The sequence below is a fragment of the Saimiri boliviensis genome, chromosome 15 (genome assembly GCF_048565385.1).
Source record: "Saimiri boliviensis isolate mSaiBol1 chromosome 15, mSaiBol1.pri, whole genome shotgun sequence".
Lineage (NCBI taxonomy): Eukaryota > Metazoa > Chordata > Mammalia > Primates > Cebidae > Saimiri > Saimiri boliviensis.
The window spans coordinates 14,369,724-14,389,050 of NC_133463.1; the positions used below are offsets into that span (position 1 = coordinate 14,369,724).

The window sequence follows — 19,327 nt, forward strand, 5'->3', positions numbered from 1 at the left end:
AGAAGATTCTGGCTTTACTAAAATGAAAATGGGCCTGGTGGAGCACCTTATAATGACATTTTTTTTTTTTTTTTGAGGTTTGTTTGTTTCAGAAACGAATGAAATTTTTGCTTTATCTAGATTGCTTATATTTCAATTTCCTCTGGAACTTCTTGTCACAGGTATAAAAAAACCAAATCTCATGATTTTTCCAAACGAAATGTTTTTGCAACATAACGATTTCAATAACTCCTAGAAATTTCAGAGTATAATCCTCTCCACCGTTTAAGTTTTGCCTAGAGACTTTTTTTTTGAAACCACAACCTAACAAGAGTGCTGATCTTGTTGATCAGATTAGATCAATACACTGTAGCAAGCTCCAGTGACACTTCAGCCTCCACACTGGAACACAAATCACAGACCTAATTTCACCTTTCAACAGAGTTTCTTACAAAGATGCCATTAAAGATGGTCAACATTAGTTAAACATTCAATGGTATCAGAAAAGTGTCCATTGGAGGATTTGATATATAAAATTAACAGTGAAGCAAAACAAATATGTGCACTAGTGTTTAGAATTCAACCAAACAAAATATTTCCTTGACTTTTCATTTATGAGGGAGCCTTAACCCCTTCCAGAAAAGGAGCTTATGACCAGCAGAGACTAGGAGCAGCCAGGCAGGTGACAGTAGGTCCTGTGGAAGATCCTCTGGGTAATCTGTACCATCACACTGAGTTGGGGGACAATGTGTTGAGTAGAGGAGAAGGCAAAGGTAAGCATCTGAGCAGTAAACTAAGATGTATTTCCATCAGGAGACAAGCATAAAAACAGCATTCCTACTTTAGGAAAGAGACAAACCTGTACAGATAAACTAGAATTTTGAAATGTTAATAATTTCAATCATTTCTATGTTCTATGAGAAGTGGACAGAATAGTTGAGTATACGGATTGATGAATGGAGAGGAACATGTTAGCTGATTTCAACAAGGATCAGGGACAGATATATTTTAAGTGACTCAAGAACATAGGACTAGAACTACTCAGTTATAAACCCAAAACCAGATTTTGATGCAAAAATGGAAAATAAGTTGCAAACTCTGATTTTCTTTGTAAAACATGGTTCTCTATCTTTTGAATTAATCAAGCACAATGATCAATTATTGGTTAGAGAAAAGCACGAGATAATGTGTAAAGTGTTTTTTTTGTTTTTGTTTTTATGAAGCCTTGCTCTGTAAACTCATGATTTCACATGAGAAAGTGATGTGGAGTCGGGATGGCTGTACAGCCAGAGGGCTCTGACACAGACATCTGTGTGGAAACATGGTGCCAGCCACAGCCAAACAAAGGAATACTTTTTATATCACATGAAAACAATAGTTATTAAAATATTTTAGGGCAAGAAACAGATTTTGGTTAGATATTGATTTGATAATTTTATGACACGTATGCATTAATTTGTGTTAATATTGTTAACAAAAGACCAATGAGATTTGTGCAGGCCAAATGAAAACTTTATTTTTCAAAAGCAATCTGCAGATTAGGGAGATGCAGCGTTGGAAAGTGCTCTCCCAGGAAGAGTTGGGGAGAAAGATATGACAAAGGCCAAAACTCCAGGGGAGGGCAAGTGAGGGGTGCTGGGAGTGAGGAAGAATGTTGATTGGATGGCCTTTAAGCTGCAGCTCACCAGTCTCTGGTGGCTAATTGGCTGGTTCTGGGTGGTTGCTTGGTTGGTGCTAGGTGGTCGCTGGTGGTCAGCTGAAAGAATTTTCAGTTGTGGTTGTTTTCAAAAAATGTTCTTTGACTTGGTTGCAGAAAAACAGGTTCTGCAACACTTTCCAAGGACACAGAGAGCATGAACTGCATGACTTTTAACTTTTGAGCCAAAGGGAGTTCATTTTGTCTGCCAACTAGGGGCAGAGTCTGACCACATCTATACCTGCTACTACCACTGCCCAGCTTAGAGTGGTCCTGAGCATTTATCCAGGTTTAGGACTCTGCCCACCAACTAGTTTCCATATTGCTTCATCCCAAGTAGGCAGTTCATGAAGAACAAGGCAAAGACCACACTTCAATAAAGGGTCATTCAAAAGCCCTTACTTTGTCAGATCCACAGATTGAGAGCATACCACCATTATGTGAAAAATCCCAGGACCATAGAAAAGAAAAAAAAACGCACCCTAGGATTTTGCTGTATGCTCACATCTTCCCAAACGCACCTCAATTGCCAACACTCACTCTGGATATTGTCACTTGTTCAAGTTGCTAGATAAATCTGTTAGATTCTTGTTAACTTGTCACACAGACAAGGGGAGAATTGCTTCTCTAACACATGAAATTACTTTTCAAATGAGGTTACTGGTGCCTTATAAGGACAACCTCTTCCTTTATTCCCTCCTGGTATTTTAGAAGATTCTTTTATTTCTTTAGAAAGCTGATTTAGGGGCACGGCTGGAAACAGCTGATCTTTTGTTACTAAAATAGGGCACAAAGCCCTAGGGAAAAATGTTAAAGTGATTGCATCACTCAGTATAATTTCACATTTTTTACTTAAGAATAGACATCTTTTATATATAAAACATTGCCCTTCCTGCCTCTTCACCCCAGCGTCCCCTGGAAAATGTTGCCAAGGTACTTTTCTGTGAATAGTAATAATTTTTTAAAAAAATGTTTTGGCTTTTCCTTGTTATGTGTGGCACATATGTACTGGATGACAGACTCATGCTCAAAAGGGGCAAACTGGTACAGAAGGGTGTCTCTGAACACCTGCCCTAATATGCCACCAAATATGCTCAGTACTAACTAGCACTACTAACTCAGTACTATCTCGTCGATTTTGGTTATAAAACAGTCACTTCTTATTTTCTCTTTTGAGTTCAATGCTTTCTTATAGAATTTTACATTGGGTAGGAACCATACTGTTAATCTAGCTGAAATTTCTTCAGCTTAGGGATGATGAAATGACTCCTAGTGTGGTTAATGAGCCTAAATCCCACAGTCTAGTGGTCACCATGGCTGGTGCCAAAACCCCTCTGTACTATCTCCCCCTTGATTACTGGAGAGGGTCACACTCAGGCACAGGGATTTCAGGCTGTGGTGGACTCAAGGGGCTCTGCTCCCCTTGAGCCTAAGAGCAATTGTGAGGTGCCCCAGCATCCTGGTCTCAGAGGTTTACTGGGTACCTGTGACTGTGGGCACTGGTCGGGAGTACTTACAAGGTGCTTAGAGAGCAGCATGCTCCCCAGTGAGTGCCATGCAGAGGTCATGCCTCAAAGACAGTTCAATATCTTTCACAAGTGGGGAAAGTTGAGGAAACCAAAAGATCCCATCAGTTAAGCCTGGTGACATACACTTGAAGGTGTAAGGTCTTCTCTTAAAATTGACTTCTTGTAGAAAGCTTTCCTCTTGAGAAGCAAACTAAAGCCTAACTCATTTTTATGTAACTATTTTTCTTACTAACGTTTTTATTCAATTAAAAAACACACATTTTTTAAAGTCAAAGTTTTAAATCCAACTTCAGAAAGATGTGACAGGAGCTTTTATGGGCATTTGGGGGAAATCTGGGATGGGACCTAAGAATGTTTTTAAGTGCAAACCAAGGAATCATATAATATAATATTCACATGGTTAGAGGAAATTAAAGATCAAACCTAATTACACTCCGCATGTGTGTGTGTCTATTCAAGACAAAAACAAAATACCATAAACTGGGTAGCTTATAAATGACAGAAATTTATTTCCCACAGTTCTGGAGTATGAGAAGTCCAAACTCAAGATGTTGGCAGATTCGATTCTGGTGAGGGCCACTTTCTGGTTCATAGATGATACCTCCTACCTGCCTCCACAAACAGTGGATGGGACAACCAAACTCCCTGGGGACTCTGATAAGGCCACTAATCCTGTTCATGAAGACTCTGCCCTTAAAGCATAATCATTACCCAAAGCCCCACCTCTTAATACTATCACCTTGGGAGTTAAGTTTCAACAGATGAATTTGGGGGAGACACAAACACACATCAGTGTATGTGTGTGTAAGAGAGAGGGAGAGGGAGAGAGAATATGAATTTTCTCTACAGTAATACCACCCAGTTGTCTTCGATGGCAAACAATTCAGTTTTTAGGGAATTTCAACGAAAAATTTGAAGGCTCACCAACAGCAGACAATGCCTACATTTGTTAAAGTCTCTGAAATATTACTCCATTGACTCTAAATTCATCCATTTCATAAAACTGAAAAGAGAAAATAATCTCTTTGGTATTTGAGTTGGCTGCCCAAAAGACAACAGCTCCTAATTCCCATTTCTTCTTGTGGCAAAAGAGACTTCAGAAAGCAGAGGTCTGATTCTTTCTACAGTGCCACATGGCTTCATAAAGCCACCTCTGCACGTGCTTCACTGGTTACCCCTTAACTACATTTTTCCCTCTACGCATGTATCAATGGACTTCCCAGTTCTGATCTCATGAATCCCACAGCATGCCCAGCTCTCCTGAATCCCAGCCCTGCATCCAGTTAGGAGCAGCTTCCTCATCTCCCCAGACAGCCTGCTCATGTCACCTGGATGTTGTACTTTCTCCGTAACAACAAATTAAAGTAAGTTCTATTTTTAAAATCTTCTCTTAAAATTGACTTCTTGTAGAAAGCCTTTCTCTTGAGAAGCAAACTAAAGCCTAACTCATTTTTATGTAACCATTTTTCTTACTAATGTTTTTATTCAACTAAAAAATACACTATTTTTCTTACTAATATTTTTATTCAACTAAAAAATAAAGTCAAATATTATTACAGGTCTTATAATGAAAATTGCAGTCTCTTCCCCAGCTTTTCCCCAATCCTCAGTCTAACCCCCAGCTAATTATTTAAAATATTTATTCTGTTATTAACTGGCTTATATCTAAACAGCAAGTTTATATTGGTATTCTTGATTTATTAATTTGAGGCATTATCACTCATCTATGATAGAAGGTTAACAACTGAATTTAATGTCTTCCTTCTTCATCCTTGTAATATAGTTAATTTCAGAAATTTTTCATACATCAGTTCGAATTCACATTCAGGTTTTAGAATATTATGACAATCGGGTATCATTGACACTTGACTTGAGTTGTAATGATTATACTTCATGTCACATACAGCATTTTTTTCTGCCCCCTTTGAATTGGCTTTATTTTTAATGCACTTCACACTAATTCTTCACTAACTCTGAAACAGTGCTATACAATCCCTTGATGCTTTTATTCTACCTTTTACCAAAAACATTATAAATTGATGACTTCCTTGCTTTTTTGTCTTTTTCTGAAGATAACCTTCACACAGCCATTTGCCTTGCTCTGATCTGGATCAGCTGCTGTCTGAACTTGCTAGACAATGATGACCGGGGAATTCCCCTTGGCCTCTGCCTGGTACTGAGCTCCCTAATTAATGGATTCTAGTTGCTCCTGAGGAAGGACACACCGCAGGTAAAACTGAATTCCAAAAGTGCCTCAAGCTCTTATACCTGATTGAAGGTTTGAGTATGTACGGTTAGGTATTTAGGTCATAAATTAATTTTGTTAGTAAATAATTTTGTTTTATAATTTTTTTCTTATCTCCTATGATATTATTTTAAAAATATATAGTTGAGAGATTGAATATATTCAAAGTGAACAAGGCAATGAGTTGATATACACTGTAATTATTACCACAATCAAACTAACACATTCAGCACCATGCATGCTGTATATTAGAGCCCCAGAACTTGTTCATCTTACAGCTGAAGATTTGTACTCTTTGACCAACATCTCCCCATTTATCTCATTCCCCACCCCCAGGCAACCACTGCTCTACTCTCTGCTTCTGTAAGTCTGACTTTTTTAGATGCCACATATAAGTGATATCACACAATATTTGTCTTTCTATATCTGGCTTACTTCACTCAGCATAATATCCTCCAGATTCATTCATGTTGTTGCACATGGCAGGATATCCTTCTTTTTAAAGGCTGAGTATATCCTATTGTGTTTATATATCACAGTTTTTCTTCATTCACCTGTTGATAGACATTTAGGTTGTTCCCATATCTTGGTTATAGTGAATAATGCTGTAATGAACAAATATCTGGGGGTACAGATATCTCTTTGAATTATTTATTTCATTTCCATTAGATATGTAATCAGAAGCAGGACTGCTGAAATGTATAGTGATTGTATTTTTTAACTTTTTTTTTTTTTTTGAGACGGAGTCTTGCACTGTCACCTGGGCTGGAGTGCCATGATGCAATCTTGGCTCACTGCAACCTCTACCTCCTGGGTTCAAGTGATTCTCCTGCCTCAGCCTCCCAAATAGCTGGGATTACAGGCACCCACCACCCTGCCCAGCTAATTTTTTGTACTTTTAGTAGAGAGGGGTTTTCACTATGCTGGCCAGCTGGTTGCAAAATCCTGACCTTGTGATCCACCTGCCTCGGCCACCCATGGTGCTGGGATTACAGGCATGAGCCACTGCACTCAGCCTATTTTAAATTTTTTGAGGAACCTCCACATGGTTCTCCATTATGGCTGTACCAATTTACATTTTCACCAACAGAGTACATGTGTTCCCTTTTCTCTGCAGCCTTATCAACAGGTTACCTCATTTTTTTCATAATAGCCATCCTAACAGGTGTGAGGTGATATCACATTGTGCTTTGGATTCGCATTTCTCTGATGATAAGTGATGCTGAGCACCTTTTCTTATTCCTGTTGACCATTTTGTATATCTTTGGAAAAATGTCTACTCAGGCCCTTTGCCAATTTTTAAATTGGGTTATTCGGTTTTGTGCTATTGAGTTGTATTAGTTCCTTACATATTTTGGGCATTAACCCCTTTTATCAGATATAGTTTGCAAATATTTTCTTCTGTTCCATAGATTGCTTTTCATTGTGTTGATTGTTTCTTTTGCTGTGCAGAAGCATTTTAGTTTGCTGTAGTACCACTTGTTTATTTTTGCTTTTGCTGCCTCTGCTTTTGGTGTCATATCCATGAAATTATTGCCAAGATGAACATCTTCTTATAATTTTGAAAGGATTAGTCCATTACATTATAACTTTTAGTGTTGCTGCTGGGAAATCTGATGCCTTCTAGATTCTCCCCCTTCCTATACTTCCCTCTCTAGTAGCTTTACGAGTCAGGATAGTACAGTGCTTAGGGGTATAAAATTTGGAGCCAGACTGCATGTTTGGAGATCTGACTCTATCACTTATTTGCTGTGTGATTTGGAGCAAATCAGTTATCTCTGTGCCTTACTTTCTAAAACTTCCTTCAACAGTTCCTGAGAGGATTAAACATGTACAAAGTGCTTGCGCTATACGCAAGTATAGCTATGATGATGAGGAGGATTTTAAGACCTTTTCCTTCTTCCTATTTCTTGAAATTTCATGGCAATATGCCTTAATGTAAAGGCTGGGCACTCAGTGGCACCCTTCAACCTGAACTCATTTTTTTTTCTATTCTGAACGATCTTCTAATTTTATTAATTTCTCCTCTATTTTTCACCTATTCTCCCCAGAATTCCTTTTATCTGAATGTTAGCTATGTTAAATTGAGCCTTTAATCATCCTATCTTTTCTATTTTCCATCTTTGCCTTTTTGTTTTTCCTTCTGGGAGATTTCCTTAACTTAGCTTCTAATACTGTTTTAAAGTCTTATCTCTGCACACTTTTTAATTTCCGAGAGCCCTTTCCAGGTCTTCAATTGTTCCTTTTTATAGTTTCCCATATTGGCTTTACAGATACACATCTTCTCTTATTGCTCTGAGTATAGTAGAGGTATAATTTGGTTTTTCTCTTGTTCCCTACATTTTCTCGATTTCCACCGAGCTACATCATTCTTTTTGTTTTGTTCTTCTTTCTTTTTCTCTCTCTTTTTTTTTTTTTTTGGTGACTCTTGAGTGGATTTTATTTTTGCACTCCAGGATGTAGCAGAGACAGTGCAAGGTTCATCTTCACACCGAGGGCCCTCAGTGTGGAGGTGACTCCTGGCCTGAGGAGGGCTGAGGCATCCTGAATTTTGAGAGGTCGATGTTCAGGTCTAAGAAGATTTACGTGTTGTAGTCATGATGCTGGAGGTTCTTGTAGGTAGTGTTGTGAAATGACTCAGCAGGCATTGGGCTGGTTTTTTTGGTGAACTTTTTCTTGGGATTCTGTGGCTGACCCTTTCCATTTTTCCCTGATTCCGCAGACAAAGAAACTGTACAAGAAAGTCCTTGAAACACATGGGCTTCGGGGAGGATAGTGTTCAGCACCCGACTCGTCTTTGTCACAGCAAAAGCGGGGCCACCATGGCAGTGACAGCAGGTGCTCTAGGCTGGGCCATGGCAGCTGAGCGCACACCCGTGCCTGAACACCCGGCCATTGGGCCGAGTGCTTTTGTTCATCTTTCATGTTAATTTTTTGAGGAACCGCCACATGGTTTCCCATTATGGCTCCACCAGTTTACATTCCCACCAACAGTGTACATGTGTTCCCTTTCCTCTGCATCCTCATCACACAAAGAAAATCTCTTTAATGTTTGGTGATTCTTGCCTGTCAGTTCCATAAAACTGAGGCAACAACTGGACATCTGGTGAAAGAGCAGAGCCTGTGTTTGACAGTCCTTCATGTCGGGTGCATTGTCAAGACAGTTTTTTATTTTTATTTTTATTTATTTATTTTTTTTAACTGGGGATCCTAAAATGTCAGCATAGATAAGCCTATTCTTTGAGGCCATGCAGTTTCTTGAGTTGCTATAGTACCAGGTACCTTGAATTTCTTCTTTGGAAGCTTCTCTATAATTACGAGAGTTCCTGTCTTGGATCTGCCAAATCATGTGCTTCTGTTTTCCACTTTCAAAATTACATGCTGACACTGTTCACCTGCTACTGTCTCCCTTTAAAAATACCATTGTACAATTTTATTCTTGTATTGTCATTTAAGTGAGTTTTCAGGTGGGGTCTGTTAAACACATGTGTTCAGCTTTGTTTAATCCTTCTTCACTCATATTTTCCATATATCTCTAATAGAGAGAGTTTCCATGTCTCTAATAGTTGAATTTTTGTTTTACCGTATATCTCCATTTTTCCTAGACTAGTCAAATCTTGTAATATGTAATCTGCCTAGTGATGCTTAGAAAGAAAATCCTATTAGCATGCAAAACCCTTTACCAATCTTTCAAATACATTTTTAGAAGATCATCAAACTTAAATTAATGATATTCCACATGCTAGAGATATACAGTAGAAAGTTAAAAAAAATTATCAGCATCATACTTTACATTTTGAATCAAACTCTGCTAATCCATACATTGATTTCTTGTCGACCTGATTCATTTTTGCCTCTTGGCTGATACACTTTCCTTGCATCACGTGGTTAGTATATCCTCAATTCCATGACATGCTCGGATGATGATAAAAGTGATACTTGAAGCTTGACACGAAATCATTTAAATTTTGTTCTAATCAATCATAATTGGTCTAACTGAGCTTTAAATATTTTCTTCTATGTAGGAAAATAGGACCATTCAGAGAAATGTTTTGGCTGAGGCAGTTAGCACACATTGCTCAGTAAGGAGCGTTACAAAGGAAAGTCACCAATGGTAATAACTTGCTAGGGCAGCCGTGACAAAGCACCACAGACTGGGTGGATTAAACAACGGAAATTTGTGTTCTCACAGTTCTGGAAGGTGGAAGTCCAAGATCAAGGTCAGCAAGTTCGGTTTCCTTTAAGGCCTCTCTCCTTGGCTTACAGGGGACCATCTTCTCACTGTACCAACATGACATGGTGTGCATGCCTCCTGGGTGTCTGTGTGTCCAAAGTTCCTCTTCTTATAAGAACACCAATCCGATTGGACTAGGGCCCATCCTAATGGCCTCTTTTTAACTTCACTATCTCTTTACAGGTCCAAACACAGTATCTTAAAACAGTCAGACATTCTGAGGTCCCGGGGAGTAGAGTTTCAGAGTAGAAGTGTGGGGAGCAACAGTTCATCCCATAACACTTAAGCAGATTCAAGTTTGAAAAAGCTCTAGCTATAAAAGCAAACAGCAGATGGAAGGAGATCAAGAATATATTCACATCAACGTGGGAAAAAGTAAATTTACAGGAGCAAAATAAAACAGTTATGAAGAAATGCAGGAAGAGCTGTTTTTAACATGTGAACAAAACAACAACTCTTGGGGTTCAGTGTAACATAAGCAAGATTGGATAAGTAACTGCGACTAGCTGTTAAGAAAAAGAGGCATTAAGAAAACAGACATTGAAAATTGAGAAAAGTCCCAGAGTTTTATACATTCCTTGAAAGATTCTGACTCTACATTAAGAAAAAAGATGTGATCAAAGGCTATTCTTGGCAAAGTCTATGTTATGTATTAAAATGGAGTTAGAATGAATTGATAACAATTGTGCATTAGTATAATGTATACTAAATTTTGTCTAATGGTTAAGAATATGCTTGTTATTATTTGAGGAATTATGTATCTTATTTTTTTAGAGATAAAATCAGCTTGCTTAGATTTTAGCCAAAACATGCCTATACTCTAAACATGGTAAGACGAGCAGCAGTATAATCTGCCCTAGAAACAATATCCCAGGATGGGGGGCATCACCTTGGGTGCTGAGGTTATTAAATCAAACACCATGTGACTCTAAGGCTATTGCAGCAAATTCTCTTTGCCATAATTCTGAAAACACTTCTAAGGAAATTGGTAGCATTAAAGAAGTGATCTCTCACTGGTCCTAATGCACTTTGATGATTAGATCTCCTTGTTTTTCAAGTTTGAATACACAGATAAAAGAAAACAGGTGGTGGTCCTTTTCTTCTTTCCCTCCCTCCCTCCCTCCCTTCCCTCCTTCCCTCCCTCCCTCCCTCCCTCCCTCCCTCCCTCCCTTCCCTCCTTCCCTCCCTCCCTCCCTTCCCTCCTTCCCTCCTTCCCTCCTTCCTTCCTTCCCTACTTTCTTTCCTTTCCTTCCTTTCTTTCTTCTCTTTCTCGCTCTATGACCCAGGTTGGACTGCAGTGACATGATCTCATCTTACTGCAACCTCCACCTCCAGGTGATTCTCCTGTCTCAGCCTCTTAAGTAGCTGGGATTACAGGCACATGCCACCATGCCTGGATAATTTTTTCTATTTTTAGTAGAGATGGGTTTTCACCGTGTTAGCCAGGATGATCTTGATCTCCTGACCTCGTGATGTGCCCACCTCAGTCTCTCAAAGTACCTGGATTACAGGCACAGGCCACCATGCCGGCCAACAGGTGACATTTCTTATTGTGGAAATAAAGGTCAGTAAAGTGTGAAACACAAAGGCTATTTATTCTAAGCTTGCTATACCAAGGGAGTCAGCCACTGTCACTTGTGTTTTGGCAGACATTCTAAAGGCAGGCAGACAAGTAGGAAAGCTGTATTAAGAAGAGAAGCCTCCAGGCATGCTCTGAGTGGGGGCTGTTGGCCTGAGGAAGCTGGAAGTGGCTAACTAGAAGCAGGACATCCTACGAGGCTAGAGGAGGGTGTGTATTTGGCTTTCTCTGGTTGGTCTTAAGTTGGAATCGTGGACAAAATTCAGAGAAGCTATTAGTTATTAATCAAATCCTGGCTATACAGGGCTATTTGATTGTTACAGAGTGATTATGTAGCTTCCTGGATTGTTACTAGAGACAGAATTCTGGCTTCCTGCAAGTCTGACTTAGAGCAGGCTGGTTTCCTGGGCTGTTTATTGTAGATAAGGGATGGGTTTCCTGGGCAGGCTACTGCAGGTTGTGGGTCAAAGTTCTATTGTTACATAAAGTTTGGCTGCTGTCTGTGAATTCAGCCTCTCAGCACCCTTGCTGAAGGAAGAGGGTAACATAAGCCACCTAGCACTGGGGCAACAGGAGAGTCTTGGAGAACTGTATTTTGCTCATTTTAGGGAGTGAGAGAGAAAGGACTGCTTCTCCTGAGAGGAAGGAGAAAAGACAGTCCAGGTTGCCGGGATAAACAACCAGCCTGAGGGCTTCAAGGACTCAGATGGCAGGGGAGACCCATATTCCTCATACATTTGGTCAGACAGGCAGGGAAGCCAGTCCGCCCTATCAGTCAGAGAAGGTAAAGGGAAGATGGGAGCTCTCTTCACATCCCACGTACCTGCTAGGAACAGTACGCTGAGGGACCTCCTGAGTGAGTGATGCTAGAGTAGCAGCCCCACAGTCCCTAATTTCAGGCAGCTGAAACTTTCTGTGGACATAAGCAACAAATTGCTTGATAAAGAGATCAAGCCTATAATGTGTATGTGCATATGCACATTTTTCCTAAGAGACAGGGTCTTGATCTGTTACCCAGACTAGAGTGCAGTGGCACAATCATAATTCACTCCTGCCTCAGCATCCCGAGTAGTTGAGACTACAGGTGCACACCACCATGTCTGGCTAATTTTTTTTTTTTTTTTTTGGTAGCAACGGGGTCTTGCTACATTGCCCAGGCTGGTTCTAGTGATCCTCCTGCCTCAGCCTCCCCAAGCACATATGCACATTTGAGACATCTATCTGTGTAGCATATTGAGACAAACCATGACCTACTGAATTAAACATTTTAGAACCCCAAATGGAGTACCAATCTACAGGTATAGATTGCAATTATTCTGAAATATCAAACACTGTGCTGTGTGAGTTCCCAAAGAGGGTTAGAGATAAAGACAATTTGTAGGTCTTTTTTTTTTCCCCCACATTGACAAATAATGTAAACTCACTGATTTTGCTTTCAGGAACAACAACAACAAAAAACCTCTTTGTATGAAATAACTCAAAGAATATAAAACATTGTGTTCTTCTGCTCTACTGCCATAATTCATCATAGGCCCCCCTGTTGCCTCAGCTGTCTGGACTCTTGTTAAGTGCTCACATGATGGAGGGTTTCTTTTTGTTGTGTGTTTTGAGCCTTATAAATCCTCATGGGAGAAGAGAAGCTGAGGCAATTGTTTTGAATTTAGAGATAAAAAAAAACAGGCTCAGATGGGTAACAAGACTTGCCCAAAGTGTCAGAGCTGACAGCAAAACAAATCTGTTTCTAATTATGGATCCCTTTTAAAAAGTTCACCTTTAAATCATGTCATTATCAAACTACACACTCCAACTTTCCTTTTGTTGTCATCTTTGGCGAAAGTGTCATCGGAACCCAAACAGTTTAAAGTTTGATGTAGAAAGATAAGGCTAAGCTATTGTGTTAATCTTAAGAAACTGCTTTCAGTACTTCTTGATATTATATTTCCTTTTACATAAAAGTAAATTATATAAACTATTAATCCTCTTAATTTACAGCTTGATTCCACTATCAATCTGACATTTTTGCTTCTTTCTCAAACTATTTCATTTCAAAAGCAGTCCAGTGAAAACATTCAGATATTTAGAAATGCTGAACCACTAATTTAGTGCTGTGTAAGTCTTATTTTTGTCTAGGCAAAGTCATTCATACACAGTGGATTTCTTAATAAAAGCCACAGTCTGAAGGAAAGTTGACAGAGTGCTATTCTAATCAATCATTCCAATGTACTATGTCAGACCACTGGCAAAGTATTACTAGGCACTATTCCAACTGCAATAAAACTACGGTGTGAAGAAAGGCAAATCTATCCGTGATGCTGTTTGTTTATACCCAAGAAGCTGCTCGAAAAACTGAGAAAGAATGCAAGACCTTTCCTTTTTCTCAGTGATGAATGCAGAGTTAGGTAGCAGGACAAACAAATACAAAAGATATATTTTAGGCCAGGTGTGGAGGCTCATGCCTATAATCCCAGAACTTTAGTAGGCCAAGGCGAGAGGATCACCTGAGGTCAGGAGTTTGAGACCAGCCTGGCCAACGTGGTGAAACCCATCTCTACTAAAAATATAAGAATTAGCTGGGCATGGTGGTGAGCACCTGTAATCCTAGTCACTTGAGAGGGTAAGGAATGAGAATTACTTGAACCGGGAGGTGGAGGTTGCAGTGAGCCAAGATCATGCCACTGTACCCCAGCCCGGGCAATAGAGTAAAACTGCATATCAAAATATATATATATATATTTTTTTGATGTATATATTAGCTTGCTGTCAGCTCTGACACTTTGGGCAAGTCTTTTTACCCATCTAAGCCTATATTATATTTATATACATATTATATTTATATAATATGCATATATTTATATGTATACACATATAAATACATATACACATTTTTAAATATATATTTGTATACATATTATACCTTATAAACATGTATTTACATGTCATATATGCATATGCTACCAGTCGTAGTTATCTGTATGGGTCTGCAGCAACCTCAATTCTTGCCTCCTCAGAAGAAAGAATTCAACTTGGGGCCTAAGGCAGCAGGAGAGACTGAGGCAAGTTTTCAAGCAGGAGGGAAAGTTTGTTAAAAAGCTTTAGAGCCCTAAGGAAAGGAAGGAAGGGAAGGACACCTGGAAGAGAGGCCAAATGCCTGGCTCGACCTCTTAGCTTGGGGTTATACTTCCAGGATTATGGTTACTTCTCCCCACTGCTGAGACCTTACTGGGAAGCTGCTGATCAATTTCAGGTGTTTTCCATCTATTAGGAGACTGCCTTTCCCTGGTGCCAGCTGTGACCAATTATTACTTTCCAGAAAAGTTAACAACCGCGGGACCATCATGGGATGGTCACCCAACACTTCCGTGTGTGTGTGTGTGTGTGTGTGTGTGTGTGTCTGTCCCTCTCCTGCACTGCTCATACCTGACTAGCCACCTACTCTAACAGTTTTCAGTTGCTATTGGTTGTCGTTTTCAATGTAACTATAATGTTTTCTATGAATATGTGTTTACGTCTAAATTAGTGTGGATCAAATAGTTGGATCAAATAGTTAATCCTGAAGAGGGAAGAGTAAAACCGTTAAGCTATGATGGCTATTCTCTAACTATAAGAGATCTTTTCTGTTTTTACCACAGCAAAAACCTTAATCCATTTTTGTTTCCATTTCTATGTAAATAACCCAAGGCACTTGGTACTTTGTAGTTGTGATTTGGGCAACAACCTACTCAGAAGAAAGAATTCAACTTGGGGCCTTAAAAATTCAATTATAAGGAAAATAAGCCGAAAAGAGAAAACTCTACTGGAATATTTTTCTCTAATTTTTTCATTGAGTTGAATAGCCTCTCCAAACTCCTAGTGCTAGAGCTAGAGTTGCCAAATTATATTTGCAAATGAGAGGTGACATTGTTTGGATGTGTGTCCCTATCCAAATCTCATGTTCAATTGTAATCCTCAATGTTAGAGGTAGGGCCTGGAGGGAGGAGACTAGACTATGGGGGCAGATTTCTCATGAACACTTCAGCACCATCACTCTTGGTACTGTCCTCATAATAGTGAATGAGTCCTTGTGAGATCTGGTCGTTTACACATGTGCAACACCTCCCCGATTCCAGCTCTCATGCTTCTGCTCCTGCCATGTAAGCTTCCTGTGATTGGAAGCTTCCTGTGGGCTCCCTAGAAGCAGAAGCCACCATGCTTCCTATACAGCCTGCAGAACTGTGAGCCAATGAAATCTTTTTTCTTTATAAATTACCCAGTTTCAGGTATTTATTTCTTTATAGCAATGCAAGGATGGACTAATATAAGGGAGAACCATGACAATTCGACAAATGGGAAAAACACACATGATGCATTTTACTGAACACTGTCCCCTGCCTTCAAGAAAACGGCACTCTACATCTCACTGCAATATACAGTAAGAGTAAGTTGAATGAAAATGTGCTATCAGGCCAGGCACAGTGGCTCACGCCTGTAAATCACAGCACTTTGGGAGACCGAGATGAGTGGATTGCTTGAGCTCTGGAGTTCTAAACGAGCCTGGGCATCATGGTGAAACCCCATCTATATAATTTTGAAAATAAGAATTGAAAAAAATTAAAAAGGGAAATGTGCTGTCTATGGTAGTTAACAGTCACTCAAGGGCCAGACTCTGGGTAATTATTCTAAAAGTATTTTGGCGAAATGTTGCATTACCAGATCTAGAGGGTTTCCACTTTAAGATGTCAATACCTAGGTGATACTCTATGACCCAAATAGTCCAATCTGTAATTTGAAAATTACGACAGAAGAATATCTTGATGTTCAGGGTCTGTCAACTAAAAGGTCAGTGAACTCTGGGATTCCTCACACAGCCAGCTCTCTCAGTGTCACAGTCATTACTGACAAGCAGTCATCTTGATGTCACTTTTTTTTTAAGTCATAAATTAAAATTTCTACAAAATATAGTTCTCAAACTACAATCACACAGCATGGAGTTGCAACCATGCAATGCCACCCACACTAAGCTTCCATACACCGAGGACCCTATGATTAACATTCTGGCCTTGCTTTTCTTCTTAAATAAAGCAGAGTTTAAGACAGGTAGGGCTGAAAGGAAAAAAGCCCCAGGAAATAAGAATTTTAATAAAATACTTGATATCAAAGAGGAGAAGGAGAAACGATATATAAGCAGAAGTCAGTAACTTTGAGGGCAGTAGTGGGGTACTGGCAAGCAAACAGATTTTGAGGACAGGAGAACTTTTAGTTGATGATTCCTAATTTCATTCCTTTGTGGTCAGTGAACATGCTCTGTATGATTTCTGTGCTTTTAAACTTGTTGGGGCTTAGGATATAGTCTGTCCTGGTTAACGTTCCATGTGTGCCTGAATTGGATCACTTTTTAAAAAATCTATTTTGTTAATCTCTATTTTGATTGGAGTATTTCATCTCCTTACATTTAATGTAATTTCTGATAAAGTCTGCCATCTTGTTATTCATTTTTAATGTCATTTCCTTTTTGTTATTGTTGTTCCTCTGTTCCTCCATTACTTCCTCCTTTACAACAGATAGATATTACTAGTGTGCCATTTAATTACCTTGCTGTTAATTTTACCCTACTTTTTTTTAGTTATTTTCTTAGTGGTTGCCCTGGGTACTATAATTAATACCTTTAATTAAAACAATCTAGTTCAGTTTAATGCTAACATAATTTCAAGGGCATAAAGAAATTTTGTTTCAACAAAATCTGTTCCCCTTTCTCCTTTGTGCTATTATTATCACACAAATTACATGTTTCCATAAGTCCATAAACACACACTTTACATTTACTGCTTTATGCATTGCTTTATGTATTGTTTTTGAAATTGCTTTATGCATTGTTTTTGAAATTGGAAGAAAAAGCTAACAAAAATACATATATTATCTCTTTTATGTTTCCTCATGTAGTTATTTTATAGTGATGATTTTTCTTTTTCTTCATGTGAATTTGTATTACCATCTGGTGTTTTTTATGTCAACTTGAAGAACTGCCTTTTTTATTTACTGTAGAGCAAAAAACAATGCCTAGCATTAAATTATCCAGGTTTTTATTTGCCTGAAAATGTCTTAATTTTGCTAGATGTAGAATTCTTGGTTGGCAGTCTTTTCCTTTCAGTATTTGGATGTCATCCATTGCCTTCTCTCCTCTATGGTTTCTGATGACAAGTTGGCTGTTCATCTTAAAAGAAAGGTTCCTTTTATGCAATAAGTCCTCTTTCTGTGTGCTTTCAAGAATCTCATTTTGTATGACTGTAAATTTGAGATTAGAATTTTAAAAAGTAAAATAAAAATGAAAATAAACTTTAAAAAGGATCTCATTTTATCTCTGGATTTTGACAATTTGACTGTGATGTACCTAGGTATGTTTCTGAGTTTATCCTTATAATTCATTGAGCTTCTCAAACGTATAGCTTGATGCTTTGTATCTAATTTGGGAGACTTTTGGCCATTATTTTTTCAAATAGTCCTTCTGCCACCTTTTTCTCTTCTCCTTCTGAGGATTCCATCACACATACGCTGGTACACTTGATGGTGCCTTATAGGTTGTTTTCCTCATTCTTTTTTTTTCTTCTGTTCCTCAGCATAATCTTAAAGATTATAAATGTAGAAATATATTTCTACATTTGTTGATTATTTCTTTTATCAGCTTAAATCTGGTGTTGGGCCCCTCCAGTGAGTTTTTTAACTTAAGATATTGTACTTTATAACTCCAGATTATCTGCTTTTTTTTAAAAAAAAAATAATTTCTGTCTCTTCATTGGAATTCTCTATTTGGTGAGACATCATCATAATAATTTCTTTTAAGTCTTTAGACATAGTTTTCTTTAGTTACTTAAATACAGTGATGATAGCTGATTTGAAGCCTTTGTCTAGTAAGTTCAGCATCAGGGCTACTCATGGACAGATTTTATTGACTGTACACTTTTCTTGGTATATATAGACTTTCCTCTTTGTGTGTCATATAATTTTTGTTGAAATTGGACATATTTTAGATAATATAATGTGGCAATTCCGGAAATCAGTTCTGTGCCTCTCCTAAAATTTGTTGTTATTCATTTTTGTTATCATTGTTGCTATTTGTTTTTTTTACTGACTTTCTGGATTAATTTTGTAAAATCTCTACTGCCTGTAGCCTTATCTGTAGTTGCTCCAGGCACTTGTAATGCAAAAACAAACAAACAAACAAACAAACAAAAGCACCTGCCAATGATTGTTTTGACTAATAGCCTGAAAATAGAGCTTTTCTTACAAGTCAGGACTAAAAATAATAACAATGTCCTGAGAATGTGGCTTTCCAGGTAGCAAGAGAGAGGTTTAGAATGGTGACAATGCTCTGGGTATGGAACTTTGTGAGATACTAAAAACTTGACGTGGCTTCACTAGTGCCTGGAAAGCAGTGGGTTTCACAGCTCCAGTGTTGTGAGACTGCCAGTTTTCAGACTACCTTGGAGCTGGGAAGAATAGGTGGGTGCAGTTGAAGTTACTATCCCACCAACCCTGCTATTCTTATTGAGTTTCAGCAGTCTTTTCTTCAATAAATATTCCTCTAATTATTGTATATCTTTGTTAATGTACAGAGTTCTAAAGTTGATTTGAACAATTTTTCTCAGTGCTTTTGTGGAAGGGTAGATTTATGAAGACATTCCCTCTGCCATTCTGATGTTCTGCCTCATTGCTCACTGTTTTATAAGCAATTAAATGCTTGAGGTTTCATCAGCAACTGAGAACATTCTAAATATCCTTCACTCGTAAGCAGTAACAATTTCAAGAAAAAGAATGCCTTTGTCCCTTGCTCCTAAAATAGCAGGTAGAGAGAGTTTTCCTTCTCTCTAGGCCTTCCTATCCTGGTACAGTGCAGTAAGGGAGAATTTTCCTCACAAAAAAAATCAAGGATACCAACTGTTGCACCTTCTTGTTCTTCCCCCCCCTCCCCCGAGTAAGAGTCTCGCCCCATCATCTAGGCTAGAGTGCAATGGCATGATCTTGGCTTACTACAACCTCCGCCTTCTGGGTTCAAGCAATTCTCCTGCCTCAGCCTTCCAAGTAGCTGAGACTA

General features: G+C 38.7%; 1 protein-coding gene and 1 pseudogene across 10 annotated transcripts in view; both read right to left on the reverse strand.

The window, feature by feature from the left end:
• ASPH (aspartate beta-hydroxylase) overlaps positions 1-19,327 on the reverse strand; it is a 223,839-nt gene that overhangs the window by 24,389 nt on the left and 180,123 nt on the right. The window lies entirely within an intron of this gene.
• LOC141581427 (NADH dehydrogenase [ubiquinone] flavoprotein 3, mitochondrial-like) lies at positions 14-10,772 on the reverse strand (annotated as a pseudogene).